An 18,159-nucleotide genomic window follows, 5' to 3' on the forward strand; every position below is an offset into this window, starting at 1 on the left:
CTTGGGCTCTCTGGAACCTCTCTTCTATCATTAGCAAAGTTTCCTTCATTGTATTCTTAATCTTAATTTTGCCATTTTTTTTTTTGTGCTTACAGAAACCCATTCAGAAGACACTGAATCCCTAGTGACTCTTTCTAGACTGTGTGCCCCTGACTCATTGGGTCAGAGGTAGACTCTTTACTGCTACTTCCAACCCATCCCTCTGCTGCGATCACTCAGCAAATTCCCCAAACCTGTGGTTCCCAAACTGTTCAGTGAGTGCCCCAAACTCACAGGGGCACCTTGGGATACTTTAACTTTTTTGTGAGAAACACAGTAATGCTCACCCACATTCAATAAGTCCTAATTCCATTTGTGACATTATATCTTTGTGAAGTACTGCTGTGATAAAAAGAAAGTATTCTACCATATGAAAATCAACGTGTAATAATAGGAAATGAAGGTAGCTGAATTCAAACTAATTCCAAGGCTTAAAAAATTATATCGTGCCCAACAGGCTCAACTATCCCATTTGTAAGTAATTGCAGTAATTTAAGAAGGAAATTAAATATCATTTTTTTCTTTAAATTTCTGTGGTTTATTTTTTCAAACTGCCACTAAGTTGTTAGGACATAAATTCTTTTTAAGTTGTTCATACCTAGTTACTTAATAACAGAACTGTTAGGTATTTCTTTTGACCTAGGGATGCCTTGAAAAATGTACTGAGACACTAAATATGCAGTGAATTGAGAAAGTTTGGGAAGTCTGTCTCTTTCAACACCATGAAACTTGCTTCCTACTTTACTGAGAAAATCAAAGATATCTGTTATAAGCTTCCTCTTTTCCTTTACCCCACACTTCAAATCCCCTCCATATTGGGCCTTATTCTCTCCCAATTATCTCCAAGTCTTTAAGGAAGAGGTGACTCCTTTCTGAGAAGGCCAAATCTTCTACTTGGAGGCCTTGGATTCTGTCCTTGAAAGAGAGAGCCTGCCTTTTTTCTCATTACCTTACTCATCATCAATCTCTCATTGTTTTCTGGTTCCTTCTTCCCTTCCTACAAATATATCCAGGTCTTCCCTTTCCCTAAAATCTTTACAGGTTGTATGACAATATTTCTAGCTAGTTCCAAAACCTGAAATCCCGTCTCTCATCTTTGTTTCTTTGCACTGGTTGTCACTGAGGTCTGGTATATACTCTCTCCTCACTCAATTCTTAATAGTCTTTTGTTTCTTTCAAGGTTAAGCTCAGTTGCCATCTCTTATGTGAAACATTCCCAGGGCCCATCCCTTCCCAGTAGTTAGCATTCTCTCCCTCCTTAAATTAACTTTTATTTACTCATCTATGGATACATTGCATATTCTCAGCAGAAAGTAAGGTCCTTGAGAGCAGGAAATGTTTTGTTCCCATCTTTGTATTCTGATCACCCAGTGCAGTGCCTTGAACATAATAAATGTTGCATGCTTAATAAATGTTTGTTGAGTTAAATTCCATCTATTAACTTTAGCTCAATATTATGGCCCATGGTCTTTCCCCCTCTCATACTTCTATGTGTTCTATATGCCATCTGGGCTTCCATACACATCAAAGCTTCCCATTTAGATTGTAAATAACTAGAGGATAGCTAGTTTATCTTGTGGTCCACTGCCCTGATCACACAGTCAATCCACTATGCAAACCTACAAGCAAGGTTTTACCAAAGACTTGTGGGTAATGGTCATCTTAGTTTTTCGAGATTTCCTACATTCTGTGTTGATGCTCTAAGCTACTGGTGTGTAACTCTCCCTGTGGGACTTTGACCTCCCATTCATCTGGCCTACCTGGTAACCCTTTGCATTATTACTGAGACTTTCTTTAGCGTTCTATAAATATACTGTCTCCTCCATCAGCCTGAGAGTTCCCTAGGGCAAACTCCCTACAGAACTCTCCATAGGAGTGTGACATAAAGAAAGGAGCATTAAAAATGGAGTCAGAGAATCTGGGTTCAAATCCTGTCACCCAGGGCCAGGATCCTTTTAATTCTCAGTCTCTGATATTAGCATATTCCATAGAGTAGGGAAGAGAGCTAGCATTTACATAGTGCCTTGCAAGTGCCAGGAACTATGCTAAGCGCTTTACAAATATTATCTCATTTGATCCCCACAACAACCCAAAAGGTAGGTGCTGTTATTCCGATTTTATGGTTAGGAAAACTGAGGCAGATGGAGGATTTGCCCAGCTATTAAGTGTCTGAGGTCAGATATGAAATCGTGTTACTAATTCCAAAGGCAGGACTCTATCCATTGTACCACCTCCTAATCCCAAATGTCCAATATACAGTAGAAAGTTCCATGGTATGGACTTTTTATCTGTGAGTTATCCCTGCCCCATCAGCAGCACACACATTTGTAGAGAGAAGTTTGGCATCACTGTTTTCATTTTTAATCAGTAGATTGACCCTATCTAGATTCATTTGCTTCATGCAATGATGTTCAATCCTTGTACTCAGATGTGGTTAAAAGACAATTGGAGGAACAACGTAGGCAAAGTGTTCCAAAGGGATTGAACTAGATTCCTTCTCAGTGAACTGATGATGTCTCAGCCTTACTCCCCTGGGTCAGGCCAGAGTCAGGGTCCAGCCAAGGGTACAACTGAGTGAAGTTCATGATGCTGAACCACTCTTCTTAGATTTGGAGAACCTGGGATAAGACCGTGAAGTAGTTCTTGCACGAGTAGAATCAGGATTGAGATGTGAATGGGACAAAAATAAGAACTGGGCTGACAGGTTAGAGATCTAGATTTAGAAAGGGAAGAGAGCAGAGGTGGTATCAAGAGTGGAAGCCAGGTCAAAACTATAAATCACAAGGTCCAAATGGGGCTGAGAGAAAAGTTTAAAAAAGCAGACATTTGGTATTCAGTAAGTAACAGAAGTCAGATAGCCAGTGACCTTAATTCCTTACCCACACCAGGTTTCATGAAAACAGGTGAATTTTGAGCTTGCTCATGCGTGGTTGGGTCCTTTCCTCTACCCTTGTCAAAATTCCTTCCAACTAGAATGTTGAATCCCTACTGCTTTCTTCATTAATACCTATAGTAACCAGGGCAGATAGACCCTCTATTCACAATATTCATGATCTCTTTCTATAAATATACTATCTCCTCCATCAGCCTGAGAGTTCTCTCTCTATGGCTTGACTCTCAGCTTTCTGGGCTAGTCTTCTCTTGAATTCATAGTTAGTTCTCTCTTAAAGGTAGAATTGACTCTCTTCTCTGCTGCCAGGGGTCACGTTCTTTGAAGCTGCTTCCTGCCAATGATCCTGATCTTCTTTGTCTCCACAGGAAGTGTGTGTCTCTAATCTCTGCTGGATGCCTTAAATTCTATAAATATCCAACTGTCTCCAGGGCCATGTCCAATATTTCCTGAGTTGATGGCCAGTTGACCTTCCATTTCAGAGAATTCTGGCTTAGAAACATCTTTGAACTTAGTAAGTTAATGGGGCAGCTAGATAGTATGGTAAATAGAGTGCCAGTCTTGGCGTTAGGAAAATCTGAGTTCAAATCTGGCCTCAAATACATGCCCTAGTTGTGTGACCCTAGACAAGTCACTTAATCCCTGTTTGCCTCAGTTCCTCATACGTTAAAAAAAAAAAATGGGGACACATTGGATAATAAAATCGCAAACCAATCCAGAGAAAACTCCATGGACTCTTGTCATGTAAAGTTCGACATGACTGAATAAGAATAAACAAGACAGTTCCTCTTTACCTCTGTTATCTATCTACCCCCTTACTTTTTGTGATTACATCAACTAGCTGGGGGCAAGGGGGAGTGGGTTTAGTGAGAAAGTCAAGAGAAACTAAGTCCTTCCCTATTACATATATTTCAGAAAAGCTGCTGGTTCCAGACACTTGGTCAGATGACGTGTCCTAGTGATTAACACACTATTCTGTGGACATTCTTTTACTAGGAATACACACACAAGGATGAGAATGCAGGAAGATCTTTCATTGTGCTTGAAATCATCAAAGGTGTGGCCCATTGAAACTTCGAAAAACAAACTCAAAAACCATCTGGGTCATTTTCAGTTCCCATAGAAGAGTTTCTGTCTCCTAGGATTACACTTTGGTCAGAGAAGTCAGGACATGTCAGACTAGCACATGCTGGAACCTGTATCTCCAATAGAATGTACCTCCAAATAATGCTAATAAACCAAAGACTCTCCATATAGAAAGGACCTTAAGAAGTATATCCTGTAGTGGGGAGGGGGGAGGAAGTTCCCCAGTGACAGGGAAGATCTCTTTCAAGGTAGCATATAGTGCCTCAAGACTGTCACTGGTAGAGTTAATGAAGTGGAAAGAGCACCAGAACTGGAACAGAGGATTAAGGTTCACTTTCTGCTTCTGATACCTATTAGCTATGTGACCCTGAAAAAGTTAACCTCTCTGAGTCTGAGTCTCTTCATCTGCAAAATGGGGGTGCTATGAAGAAGCACTGTATGAATTGTAAAGATCTACACAGATTAATCAGTCAGTCATTCGACAATCATTTATTTTGTGTACTATGTACAGGCACTGTGCTAAATGTTGAGGATACAAAAAAAAAAGACAAAAATAAGGTCCCCGTTCTCAAGAATTTCAAGCTAATCAGAGATTACTGATGAGCATGTAAATCATTATGTACATACTCACATATAGTGAAGTGAAAGGTAACTATGCTGTGTTGTGCAATATTGTTGTCCAACTTTTGGCTGCCACAGTCCAAAGGCCGTGAAAGGAGAAGCTATTCCCTTTTGTGCACTCTGTGTTCCAGTCAGACTGGTCTACTTGCCATTCCCCCTGAATCATTATCCCATCTCCCACCACCATGCTTTTCCATAAGCAATGCCTGGAACGTGCCCCTCCTCACCTTTGCCTCTTAAGATCTCTCTCTCTCTCCAAGGTTCAGCTCATTTGCTCTGGGAAGCCTTTGCTGATCCCCTTAATTATAAGGGCTCTCTCTTCAGATAGTGATCCATAGTTATTAGCTTACCTCTTGGATACCCCCTACCCACCCCCATTAAAGTATATGCCTCTAAAGGTAAAGGACTCCTTGTTTCTCCTTGTATCCCTCAGGACCCAACAAAGTGTCTCATACACAGTAGACACTTCATAAATGCTGTTGGATTATTGGAGTTCTCAAGTCAAAGATGAGATACCTAGAATCTGGTCCTCCCCTTCTCCCTTCCCTTTCCTGCTTCCAGCACATACGGATGGTTCATATGTACAATTAAACTTTACTAAACTGCATACAGTTGACAGGAATCATAAGCATAATCTCATTTGCCCAGTTTTCATGTGTCAGGAATTTCCTTCTCATTGAACAAAGACAGGCGAAAGAATCGACCAGAGCCACATAAAGTCATTGAAAGCGAGGCCAGCCATGGAATTATGGGCAGTGAAGGGATCTATAATTATTAAGATAAAGAAGATAAGTGATGTAGATGCAGTAGTACCCACAGAGGCAGCCCAGCACAGCTGATATTCCTCCACTTTTTACCTCTCACGAAAATTATGAAAAAGATGATATAAAAGCCAGAGGCAGAAATGACTGAAGCAGCTGATTTACTTGGTCTAAGCCATTTGCCTTATGTTAGAACGGATAAGTTCTTATTGTATTACTGTTGTGCAAGTTTTTGGTGTGAAGATGAATCAAGACTGGGGGACTTCTTTTACCCACATTAGCCTCAGGATTCTATTTCCGCTTACTCATCGTGAGCTTGTCTGATCTCTTGGTATTTTGGGTCCATAAATGCCAGAAGTACAACCCAAATTCATCATTTCTTTCTGTTCCCAACAGAAATTTTTGTATGTTATGGGTGTGATAAATGTTTGTTGATTACCTAACTTTTGTGTGTCTTTGGGGCCAGAGGAGATCAGATGATGATTAGTCAGAGCTGATCAGATCACAAAAGGAGACTATGGATGATAAAAATCCAGATATAGGCTTGGCTAGCTGAGTATATCTGAAAATGAGTCTTTGAGACTATATTGTTGAGAGAAGCAGCTAGATGGGGCAGTACATAGAACCCCTGGGCCTGGAGTCAGGAAGACTCATCTTCTTGAGTTCAAATCTGGCCTCAGACACTTGCTGGATGTGTGATCCTGAGAAAGTCACTTTACCCTGTTTGCCTCAGTTTTCTCATCTGTAAAATCAGCTGGGGAAGGAAATGACAAACCACCCAGTGTCTTTGCAAAGAAAACCCCAAATGGGGTCACAAAGATTTGAAAACAACTGAAACGATTGAACAACAAACCATTGTTGAGAATTAATACTCTGAAACAGGGGTGGGGAACCTGCAGCGTTGAGGTCACATGTGGCCTCAAGACCACAGATTCCACACCTCTACTCTAGAAGAAAGGAGTTCATTCAAATCATGACTTTGGTCTGCTTACCTGTAAAATCAAGGGATTGAACTAAATGAGATCTGAACTTCCTTCTAAACTCCAATGACCTTGTACTTTATGTTTAACATGAAGTTTCATGTTGTAAAGATGCTACTCACGGTCCATGTAATGCACATGTCATCACACCGTGAGCGTTCCCTACCTTGCAGCTATGCGCCAATGAAATCTGAACAGGAAACTGGGACTAGTGAACTCATACCCTCCCAAAAATTCTTTGTTATTTGTCTGGTGTTCTATTTTAAGTAAATGTACTTTTGCATTACTATGATGTTGTATGATTAAATTGGGCTAGGCTGAAGAGATCCATTAATGTTTTTGAATGGACAATTGAATCCATTCTAGAAATATAAATGAGGCAGCAGTGGACAAATTTGTTTGAGCCCCTTGACAATTCTCTTTCCTTCTTTCTTTCCTTCCTCCCTTCCCTTCTTCCTTCCTTCCTTTCTTCTCTATCTCCCTATCTTACCTAGTCTGGAAGTACAGTAGCCACTTATTCCATTGCTTTCACCTGTCCCTTTTCTGAACTGAACCCTAACTCCCTTCCCCAGCTCCTGGGTGCTCACCATACTGGTGATAGACTTAGTTTGGCTACTGTTATTCAGAACTTCAGGGCCTAGGTGAGCCAGCAACCTCAGCCTGCCCTTAGTAGCAGAGATTACAAGTGAGTTCCACCACTCCTTGCTACTTCCTTTGGTTTCTAATGGACTTTCATACTAGGAGATCCCTCCCTCACTACCTCTAGTGGTATTCCTACTGTTAGCCCCTGAAATTGTTTTCATTTTGCCTTAATCACAGGTTTTTCAAGGTCAGCTACCATACTGATGGTAAATTATTTAACTTGAAAAGGTAGCAAGCCAAGATTAAAGTAGAGGGAGAGTTGGTGCATGATTTTCTGTTCAAAGATGATTGCATACTCAATGTAGCCTCTGAAGCTGAGATACAACAAAGTATGGATCAATTCTTTGCCATTTGTGCTAATTTTGACTTAACAATCAACACCAAGAAAATATAGGTACTTCACCAGCTAGCACCACACCATCCATACATGGAACCATTGGTTACAGCAAATGGAGAAGTTTTGAACTCTGTGGATAAGTTCATTTACCTTGATGGTATACTTTCCAGGGATATATTCATTGATAACGAGGTTGATACAAGCATAGCCAGAGCTATCTCAGTGTTTGGGAGACTCCAACGAAAAGTGTGGGAGAGAAGAGGTATTAGACTGCCTACCAAACTGAAGATCCACAGAGACATTGTTTCTGTAGTTGTATGCCTGTTGTATACCAGTTCCATGCCAGAAAACTGAATCGCTTCCAGCTTAACTGTCTTAGGAAGATTCTAAAGATCACCTGGCAAGATAAGGTACCATACACTGAGGTCCTTTCTGCAGCTGAACTGCCAAGCATTCAAACTCTACTGCAGAGAGCTCAACTCTGATGGGCTGACCACCTTGTTCCAAAGCCAAATGTACATTTATCTAAAAGACTATTTTACAGAGAACTCACACAAGGCAGGTGTTTATACGGAGGCCAGAAGAAGTGGTACAAAGACACTCTCAAGGTCTCACTGAAGAACTTTGAAATTGATTGCATGGCATGAGAGATGCCAGCAAAAGACTATCAGTATGGTGTGCTCACATCAAAGAAAGTGCTGCACTGTAGGAGTGAAGCACAATTGCCATAGCTCAAAAGAAATATGAGATTCACAAATTTAGAGCCATCTCCACCCCAAATGTTCTTGTAAATTATTTGTACCCAACCTGTGGTAGAGCCTTTCGAGCTCCTGTTGGTGTGTTCAGTCACTCAGACACACTGTACCTTGACTCCCACATAGTGATGTCATTTTGGTCCTCTTCCAGAATGAAAAGAACTAACCAAGTTGTTCTATAGAGTTCTGGACCTGGTTTTATCTCCATATTGCTGTCTCTCTGTGTCCACAATTACTGATCACCTTTCCTCCCCTGCATCCCCTCACCCTGCGTTAGCCTATCTGACCCAAGTTACATAGCATATTAAATATACACCAGCATAATCAAGTCAGTCCTAGCCAGGCATGGGCAGTCTAGGGCTGCTAGGTGGCTTAGTGGCTAGAGTACTAGACCTGAAGTCAAGAAGACCTGACTTCAAATTCGGCCTCACATACTTTCTAGCTGTGTGAGCTAAAGTAAATGGCTTAACCACATTTAGCTTCACTTCTGACATTTGTAAAATAGGGATAGTAAAAGTACCTCCTTCACAGGCTTGTTGCGAGAATCAAATGAGACAAAATACATAAAGTGCTTAGCAAGCCTTAAGGCTGTATATTAATCTGGCTTTTATTACAACTATAAAGTACCTCTTTAAACCTCACATTTAAATTTTAGCAAAGACAAATCAGGCCCTAGTCAATGGGGTATGTCATAGTTCACAAACACTTTGTGAGGTATGCATTGTTTTGTTAGAGAGATATAGTTAAAAACAGCTTGGAACTTTATCTCCCTTCCCCTTTCCCTTACCAAGCTCCTACAGGAGCTGGAGTGACTGGAATGAGAGTGGTGCTATCAACAAACATATGGCTTTTATTAGGAAGGGATTTTTTTTTGGAGAGGGGTGATTAATGATTAATTCCATTTGGGGCATGTTGACTTTGAGATGTTTGATGAAACCTTCAAGTGCAGATGTCCAGCAGGAGTTGGAAATGTGGGACTAAGGGTCAGGGGAGGCATCAGGGCTGTATGATAGATCTGGAGAGCACTACTCTCTCTGGCCATCATTTTAACAGTGTTCTTGCCACCAAGATTAGAAACTATGCCTTTAAATTTTAACCTTTCTTGTCCAGAATTGTCTATTTGGGAGGTCCACTAGAATCACCTGTTTCTGGCAGGTCCTGTCATACTGTATTCTGTTCCTAGGTCATTTTCATGCTAGCTGACTTATTCTCCCCACCCTTTTCCATTTCTGGATCCATAATCAATTCAATACTGCCATTACTCCTTGAAAAAGTCCGTCAGTCCATTCCCCAGTACCTTCACTCACCCGCCTGGTAACTTCCCAGATTAAGGGACTTCTCATCAGCCTTTATTTGCCCGTATATGTTGTCCCCTTCATTACAATGTAAGTTCCTCAAGGACAGGGACATTTTTTGCTTTTTTTTTGGTATACTTGTGCTTACTATAGTACTTGACACTTAATAAATGCTAATTCATTAATATACATAGAGGAACAGTGGTAAGGATGAGGGTTAATAAAATTACATTATGTATACAATTGTGTGCATATGCATACACAATTATCATGTATGATATTATATTACATTTTATTATATAGAAAATAGAATGGGTTAGGAGATAGGATTCTGAGCGACACCCACCTAGGGTGGTGGAGGAAGAAGAAGAATTAGCAAAAAAGACCAAGAGGGAGTAGTCAAACAGGCAGCAGAGTGACAGAAGCCAAGCATGACCTTCTACATGATTCCTGATTCCACTTACTTCGAATGCCCTCCCCATCTCTTATCCACCTTGTATATATTTTGTATGTATGTATATGTATATATTAGTCTCCCCCAATAGAAATATACATACATACATATATATGTGTATATATATATATATATAATGTTGTCTCCCCTAACAAGAAATAAATTCCTTAAGGGCAGAGATTGTTTCCATTCTGATTTTGTGTCCCTATCAAGAGCCTGGCATATAGTTGGCATTTAATTAATGCTTGTTGACTGACTAAAGAAGAGGATTGTGATCGCTGGTATCAATTATTGAATAAAGGTTAAGGGAAATAAGGAATGAAAAGAGGCCATTAGTGGCCTTGGAGAAAGCAGTTTCCATGGAATGGTGGGGATAAAAGCCAAACTGCAGTGAGGAGGTGATATCAAAGTGGAGGCAGTGATTAGAAAGACTCTTTTTAGGAATAGTGATGGGTGGCATTGGGGGAGAAATGTAGGATGACAGGTTGAGGGATTAGCAAGGTCAAGGAAAGAGGGGTTTTTTTTATTGTTTATTTTTAGAATGAGGGAAACAGGGTTGTTTTTAGACTGAGGTGTGAACCGGGAAAAAGGAAGAGATTGGCAAGGAGCAATAAGAAGAAAGGGAAAGAAAGAAAGAAAGAAAGAAAGAAAGAAAGAAAGAAAGAAAGAAAGAAAGAAAGAAAGAAAGAAAGAAAGAAAGAAAGAAAGAAAGAAAGAAAGAAAGAAAGAAAGAAAGAAAGAAAGAAAGAAAGAAAGAAAGGAAGAAAGGAAGAAAGAAAGAAAGAAAGAAAGAAAGAAAGAAAGAAAGAAAGAAAGAAAGAAAGAAAGAAAGAAAGAAAGGAAGGAAGGAAGGAAGGAAGGAAGGAAGGAAGGAAGGAAGAAGAAAGAAAGAAAGAAAGAAAGAAAGAAAGAAAGAAAGAGAGAGAGAGAGAGAGAAAGAAAGAAAGAAAGAAAGAAAGAAAGAAAGAAAGAAAGAAAGAAAGAAAGAAAGAAAGAAGGAAGGAAAGAAAGAAAGAAGGAAAGAAGGAAGGAAGGAAGGAAGGAAGCAAGGAAGGAAGGAAGGAAGGAAGGAAGGAAGAGAGAGAAAGAGAGACTGAGACAGAGCAACAAAACCAGACAATGAGAATGAGGGAAGGATGGAAGAGCAGGGTCCTGAAGAAGACAGAAGGCAATAGAATAATGACCACCTTTGGGAGGATTGGTTTTGGCAAAGGAAAAAGGACCACTTCATTTTCTGAGACAGAAAGTTAGGTGGAAGAAATGAAAGAAGAAAGGGAAGTTATAAAATTACAGGTACTAAATAAATGTTTATTGACTATATGGAGAAATAGATAATGGTGATTCTCAGTTTCCTTAGCTGGATAGTAAGAGATCATATTTACATCAGGTTTAAGTTTTTTTTAAAGTAGTTTAAATGCATTATCTCATTTGGATTGAAATGAGATACAACCCTGTGAGATAGGTGATATTTATAAACCCATTTTCACAGATGAGGAAACTGAGACCCAGCAAGGCTAAGTGACTTGCTCATACAGCTAGAAAGCGCTGGAGGTGAAACTCAAACCGATGCCTTCCTGACTCCAAGTCCAGCATTCTATCTGATTATGACATGTTGCCAGACCACCATGGTGTTATAATCAGAAGCCCTGGATTCGAATCCTGATTCTGCTACTTACTAATTGGGCAAGTCACTTAATTTCTCTGGGCCTCAGTTTTGTCATGGGTAATATATAAAATGAGGAGATTTAGTTCAATGGAAAAGTTCCTTCCAGACTTATATGACCTGATGCTGAGTGAAAGGAGCAGAACCAGGAGAACTTTATGCACAGCAACAACCACAGTGTGTGAGAGTTTTTTCTGGTAGACTTAGATTTTTGTAATAACACAAGAACTTCTGAAAAAAAAAAAAAATCCCAATGGTGGACCTCAAGGCAAAATGCCTTCCACACTCAGAGAGAGAAATATGGAAGTCACTCACATAATGTAGCAGATCATGTTTGTGTATGTGTATGTGTTTGTGTATCATGTTCTGATTTGTTATACGGATTCTTTCATTTATCTTAGTCTGACTACATAGCATGACTATAGTGAAAATATACTCAATAGGAAAGTATATGTAGAATCTATACAGAATTGTATGCAGTCGTGGGGAGGGAGGGAGGTAGTGGGGGGTGGGTGGGGAGGGATAAAATTGCAATTGTATGGCAGTGATTGTTAAACATTAAAAAAATTTAAAAAATTAAAAAAAAAAGAAAAAAAAAAGAAAAGTTCCTTCCAGTTCTGAGTCTCATGGCATTGGATATACATATATATATGTTTAGATATATATTTATATTTATATAGAGATATAGATGCACACATATATACGTATGTATGGATTTATCTGTACATGTATATAAATGCTCATATAAACAGCAATATTAAAGTATTTGTTATAACGAAAATAAGAGATACAGAAATTGCATGGACAGCAGTGATATTCATCTCACAGAATATTCACAGATATTCTCACATAAGTTGAGGTCATTCTCTGAGGGAGGCAGTTGAAGGTGGAATTCAGAGCTTGAAGAAGACAGAAGGGTCAGACTTGTTGTTATTGAGAATACTAAAGCAATAAAGAAGAGATGAATAAAAGAACTGCCATGCAGCTGCAAACTCCCAGTTGGGTATTCTAATTTCTAATATCCTTAGTCCAAACAGTCTCCTAACTTCATCCAGAAGTGCTCTGTTGCTCCAGAATAGGGTTGGAAGAGGCAGATGGTGGGGGTGATCCAAGATTGGAAATGAGCAGAATGGAAAATGATGAGGGTTTATCTGAATGTAGCTGAAATAAACATGAAGGTCATAGGAGTTGCGCAAGTTAAGAAACTCAAAGTCTAGAATTAATGACACACTGAAGTTTCCAAGATGAAAGAGTAGATAGATAGATAAACAAGCGAACAAACAATCAATCAATCGTAAATAAAGGGTAGGTCAGAAAGAAAAAGTACTGTTCCCTATAGTGAGTACCTTGCAATGGACTTTGACTGAGCAGATTTCTTGGTACACTCCTTGTTAAGGAGTTAGTAGGATCTGGGGGAGAGTTCATGTCATTATCAATCAATGTGTAAAATGGGGAACAGAAAGATTTTTTGTACCAATAAGCCAAGATCAGTAATAGGGAAGATGAATTGTAGAAATGAAGGTTCTGTTTAAAGTAAAAATTGGGTCAAAGCAAGGATCTCAACAAAATTCCAGGAACCAAGTGAAAGGCTAGGTACTGTGCTGGTTGGAATAATTCACTATGGAGGTGAGTAAAAGATTGATGAGCTTGACAAAGAGTTTGTCCAATTTGCTTCATCTGATTGTTTTTGGATGCATGCCCATTCACATGACCAGCCATGCTCATGGTTGGTCATCATTACTCTCCAGATTCTCCTGAAGTTCCTTAAGCTGGCAAGCTACTGCCCTCATTATTCTCTGTAGTAATGGACAAATCTTATTGAAATAGATTAGAGAAGGTTCAGAGGTCAATGGGATGGGGAAAGGGTGGTGTAATTGGATTGCTTGAACTTCAAAGGAAAAGAGATTGTTGAGTGATGGTGGCAGAGCAGAGGTCATAGGATCAAGGGATTTAGAGCTGGGAGGGATTCTAGAAATCATTTAGTACAACCTCTTCACTATAGAGGAGGAAACTCATAGCTGGCCCATTAGTATGTTGCAAAGTCAGGATGTAAACCCGTGTTTTCTGACTCCAAATTCAGTATTTTCTATACTATACAATGCTTGTATATATGTAGCTGTGGAGAACAAAGAGCGTGATGCCTTCTGATAGCCATGTGAAATAGAAGGCATACAAGGAGTAGATATCAATACTTAACTGGAGCCAGGGGCAGGGAATCTTTGGCTTCAAGGCCACCTGTGGCCATGTAGGGTCTAAGCATTTGTTCTGTGAAGTTTGGATTTGCTTAAAGGGCTACACTTGAGGACCTAGCGAGCCATGAGTGGCCTCAAGGTTGCAGGTTCCTCACCCCTAGCAGACATGTGGTATCCTTAAGGGAACAATAAAGCTCACATTTATCTAGGACTATTAAGGCAGGTCGGTGGCACAGTGGATAGACTACTGGGCCTGGAGTCAGGAAGACTTCTCTTCCTGAGTTCAAATCTGGCCTCAGACACTTATTAGCAATATGAACCTGGGCAAGTCATTTAACCCAGTTTGCCCTCAGGTTCTTCATCTGTAAAATGAGCTGGAGAAGGAAATGGCAAACACTCCAGTGTCTTTGCTAAGAAAATTCCAAAAATGGGCTTGTGAAGTCAGACATGACTAAAAAAACAACTAAACAACTTAAGGCTACTAACTACGTCCTGAAATAAGCCTGCAAATAGTATTATCCCCATCTTGCAGATGAGAAAACTGAGGCACAGAGAGTTTAAGAGGTCACACAGCTACCAAGCTTAGAAGCTCAGGGCTCAGACCCAGGTTTCCTGATTCCAAGTCTGGCGCTTTTACTATGGGTTTCAATTAGTTGACAGAGGTTTTGATTATGATGTTGGCATTTGAGCTAGACCTCCCAAGAAGCATAATGAGAGCAGTGAAAAGGGGAAATAGGGACTGAGAAGGGTTAGGGCCAAGATGGGGGAGTGGGGATTTGAAGAGATGGGGAGACTGAAAGTAGGGAGGGGGTAGCCAGACCCCATAGGGCTTTCATCCTCTCCCTTATTGACTCAGAACAACTGTTTTGGTTTTGGCCCAAAATCCTAAGGTTCTTTCTCTCCAGATTGTTGGGTTTGTTTTTGGTTTTTTTTTGACTAGGTAAAAGAGGCCATTGTTTGCTTCATTTCTTACCGAGCCTTAATCAGTGAAAGGGTGTTGCCTCAAAATGAGACCTGTTAAACTTAAAAGACCAAGGTCTCACACTGCATCCTGGGCCATCTCCAATTGTCCAGATCTATATCTGGCCACTGGACCTAGATGGCACTGATGGAGAAAGTGAGGCTGGTGACTTTGCACAACCCTGCCTCCCTTAAATCCAATTCCATGACTTGGATACAAACTGAGGTTGCTGGGGCTAGGTGGTGCAGTGGATAGAGCACTAGCACAGGAGTCAGGAGGACATGAGTTCAAATCTCACCTCAGACACTTGACACTCACTAGTTGTGAGAACTTGGGCAAATCACTTAACCCCAGTTGCCTCATCCTGGGTCATCTCCAGTCATCCTGAAGAATATCTGGTCACTGGATTCAGATGGCTCTGGAGGAGAAGTGAGGTTGGTGACATGCACAGCCCTCCCTCACTCAAAACAAAATCAAGTGCAAGTCATGTCATTATTTCTCTGATGGCATGGTCTTCTTCAGCAACGAAGGACAAACACACTCAAATTCAATGCACTTGCATGTCATGGCTTCCTTCCTGATGTCATGGGCCTCTGAGATCAAATGACAGAAGACAACAATCCTGCTCTAAATCTAAGATCCTATGATCCTCCACTGTCCTATGGAACAAGGCAATCCCCAGTCTCTCCCCAAGCTGGTTACTAGCTGACGGTTAGAGATCAGTGTGGACTTATCTTGTCTAACCCCCTCATTTTACAGATGAAGAAACAGAGGCCCAGAAAAGCAAAATGATATGCCCAAGGTCACAGAGATAGCAAACGCTTGAGTCCTTAAAAAAAGAGTTCAAACAACTTATTCAGGGTCACACACCTACTCAGTGTCAACAGGGGGATTTGAACCCAGTCCCCTTAGAAATTCAGTTGTGCCCTTTTAAGCCCTGAAGGGATTTGGTTGCCCAGGGCCCTGGTACTTCAAAAGAAAACTCACCGGTTCTGTCGTAAAGGTCGGAGAGAAAAAAGCTCAGGCTACAGGTGCAGTCAGGCATGAACAACGAGTGGCATTATCCTGATTAGCAGAAACAGAATAATAAACATCACTGAATATTTAACTGCCTAATTGCCTGTTGGGTCTGCTCAAAGGCTGGCTGTTGTTTGCTTCCTGCCTAAGGTTTCTTATCTGACCTCCAAAGCCAGCCCTGCCAGCCTCTGTCCCCTGTGTGTCCTTGGGTAAGTGGCTCCTCTCCATGGGCCTCAGTTTCCTCATCTGTTAAAAGAAAGTTATACTAAATGACCTTTTTGGTCCCTCCCGGTTAATATTGTGGGAGTCCATAAAATTCTGCAATTTCTGACTCTAAGACACTGTCCAAGTTTTTTTGTTTTTTTTTCTTTCTGTAGCATACTCTTTTTCCCCCTAGGAATATAGTTTGATAAAAATATGCCCCTCCCCTCAAAAGAGACAAGAAAATGCCCCTCCCTCTCTTTGGAGAAAGGGTGGGAGGACCATGGATGTGGAACATCACTTAGTTGATCTATTCTTTAGTTTTGCTGAAATACTGTCTCTGTCTCTCCCTCTCCTCCTCCCTCCTTCTTTCTTTTTCCCTACTCCCCTCACTCCCACCCCTTCTCGCTCTCCTTTGTTGCTGGGAATGATGGTTCCTGGTTAGGGAGAGGGGGAGGGATACACTTGGAGGTGAAGGTGATTGAAAATATAAGCGATAGTAATAATTTTTTTTGAAGAAAAAACAAAATGGGCCACAGGCTGGCCTTGGAAATTTCTTTGCTACACCAAGCTATTTACTTTAAAAATTTTTATTCCTTTCAACCCTTTCACCTGAGAATTTAGTCACAGCTCCATTGTCCTGAGTAGAGCCTCACCCAGACAACTCCTTCCTTCTGTTCTCATTGAGTCATACAATCTTGCATGACGTTACTGCTGACCAATGTAATTTCACAATAATGCTTTAAGACAATGTCTCATTATGACATAGAGAGGCTTTTGACTTCTCAAGGGCACAAACTCTTACAGGTTTTCCCAAGCTGGAAAGAAAGACATTCAGCAGGTTCCCTGGGACCCCTTGCGTCTGTTGTCTGAGAACCGATACAGTCAAATAACCAAAGACACATCACCACGAAGTTGGGACTTGTGACATATAATTACACTCACCATAGCTTTCAAAATCCAGAGATCAGGCCAGTAGGCCCCACCTCCACCCCCTCCCTCTGTTCACCTTCCATTGGGAGACTCCAGTTCCAACTCCCTATTCTCTACCCAGAAGCTCTAGCTTCCTGTTCAGCACTCCTAGGTCCCAGCTGTTCCAACTTTACTTCATTCAGTTCTGCTCCTATAGAATTCACTCCCCTCACTCCACCCCAACCCAAAAATATCATTTTGCCTAGCATTCTGTTTTCCTGGAACCAATGAATAACATTATACAGGATATATCTGTATTAAGCTCTGTCACTCCTTGGGGATTGAGCTTTCGTGGTGGATCTAGCCACAGATGAAGCTGAGTGATTTCCAGAGGTCACTAGTTTGAAATCCTTACTCCTGTACAGAAAATTTTACTGATATATATACACAAAATCAAAGGATAGAATCTTAGATTTGCAGGAGACATCAGAGATCATTTAACCCAGTGATTTCCAAACTTTTCTAATAGGAAGACTCTTCAGTTCAAAAAAAGTTTGTAGTCCTCAAACTGATACCCTGAAATCTGTTGCTAAAAGAAAATACATGATGATAAAAAGCCACTGTGAATGCAGTGACACTTTTAAATGAATTTGTATTTTATCATTCATAACATCATCTACATACATTTGAAAGATTAGTAATACCTATACATGAGACATTATTTATTCAGTCTGCAGAAGTTATGTTTATTTAGTATTTTGAGTCAAGATGCATATATCGGAGCTAAATAAAGATCAGAATGATAGTGTTTGGTATGCTTATGGATTCCTAGAGCTTCTTGTCATAACTAGAGGCTAAGGGTTCTTAGCCTTTTTTTGCATCATGGATCTTTTTGGCAAGCTGAGGGAGCCTTTGGATCCCTTCTCAGAGGAATGTTTTTAAATGCATAAAATAAAATATGTAGGATTGCAAAGGAAACCAATGATCTTGAAATGCAGCTATCAATTTTTTTAAAAAACACGCATATATTCACAGACTACTAGGTCAAGAAGTCCTATGAAAGGAGCTCATGGTTCATGGGTTGGAATCCTCTGTCAAAGCCACACTTGAATAGTAAGCTGTTCTCTGGACATGACATTCCATCCTCTATCTTCATGTCTTTGTACAGGCTTTACCACCTGTTTGGAATGCACTCTAATCGTTTAATAATCTCAGTAAGGACCAGAGCCTGAACTAATCATCCAGCAGAAGAACCTGGACCTGGCAGCTCCTTTGTTCTCTGAGTAAACTCAGAGAATACCTCTTCCTATGTCAACAAGGCCAGACGCGGCTGACTTAAGAGCATTTTTCCTC

At 40.5% G+C, this 18,159-nt stretch overlaps 1 long non-coding RNA gene across 2 annotated transcripts in view; it reads right to left on the minus strand.

The window, feature by feature from the left end:
* Positions 1–16,577, minus strand: part of LOC140527505 (uncharacterized) — a 96,666-nt gene extending 80,089 nt beyond the window's left edge. For both annotated transcript variants that reach the window (XR_011974820.1, XR_011974821.1), the window contains exons 1-2: positions 16,507–16,577; positions 15,664–15,741 (exon numbers count right to left, since the gene is read on the minus strand). This is a non-coding gene — a long non-coding RNA (uncharacterized lncRNA). The remainder of the gene's footprint in view (positions 1–15,663; positions 15,742–16,506) is intronic.
* Positions 16,578–18,159: the final 1,582 nt, after the last annotated feature.

The sequence above is a fragment of the Notamacropus eugenii genome, chromosome 2 (assembly GCF_028372415.1).
Source record: "Notamacropus eugenii isolate mMacEug1 chromosome 2, mMacEug1.pri_v2, whole genome shotgun sequence".
In the NCBI taxonomy this organism is placed as follows: Eukaryota; Metazoa; Chordata; class Mammalia; order Diprotodontia; family Macropodidae; genus Notamacropus; species Notamacropus eugenii.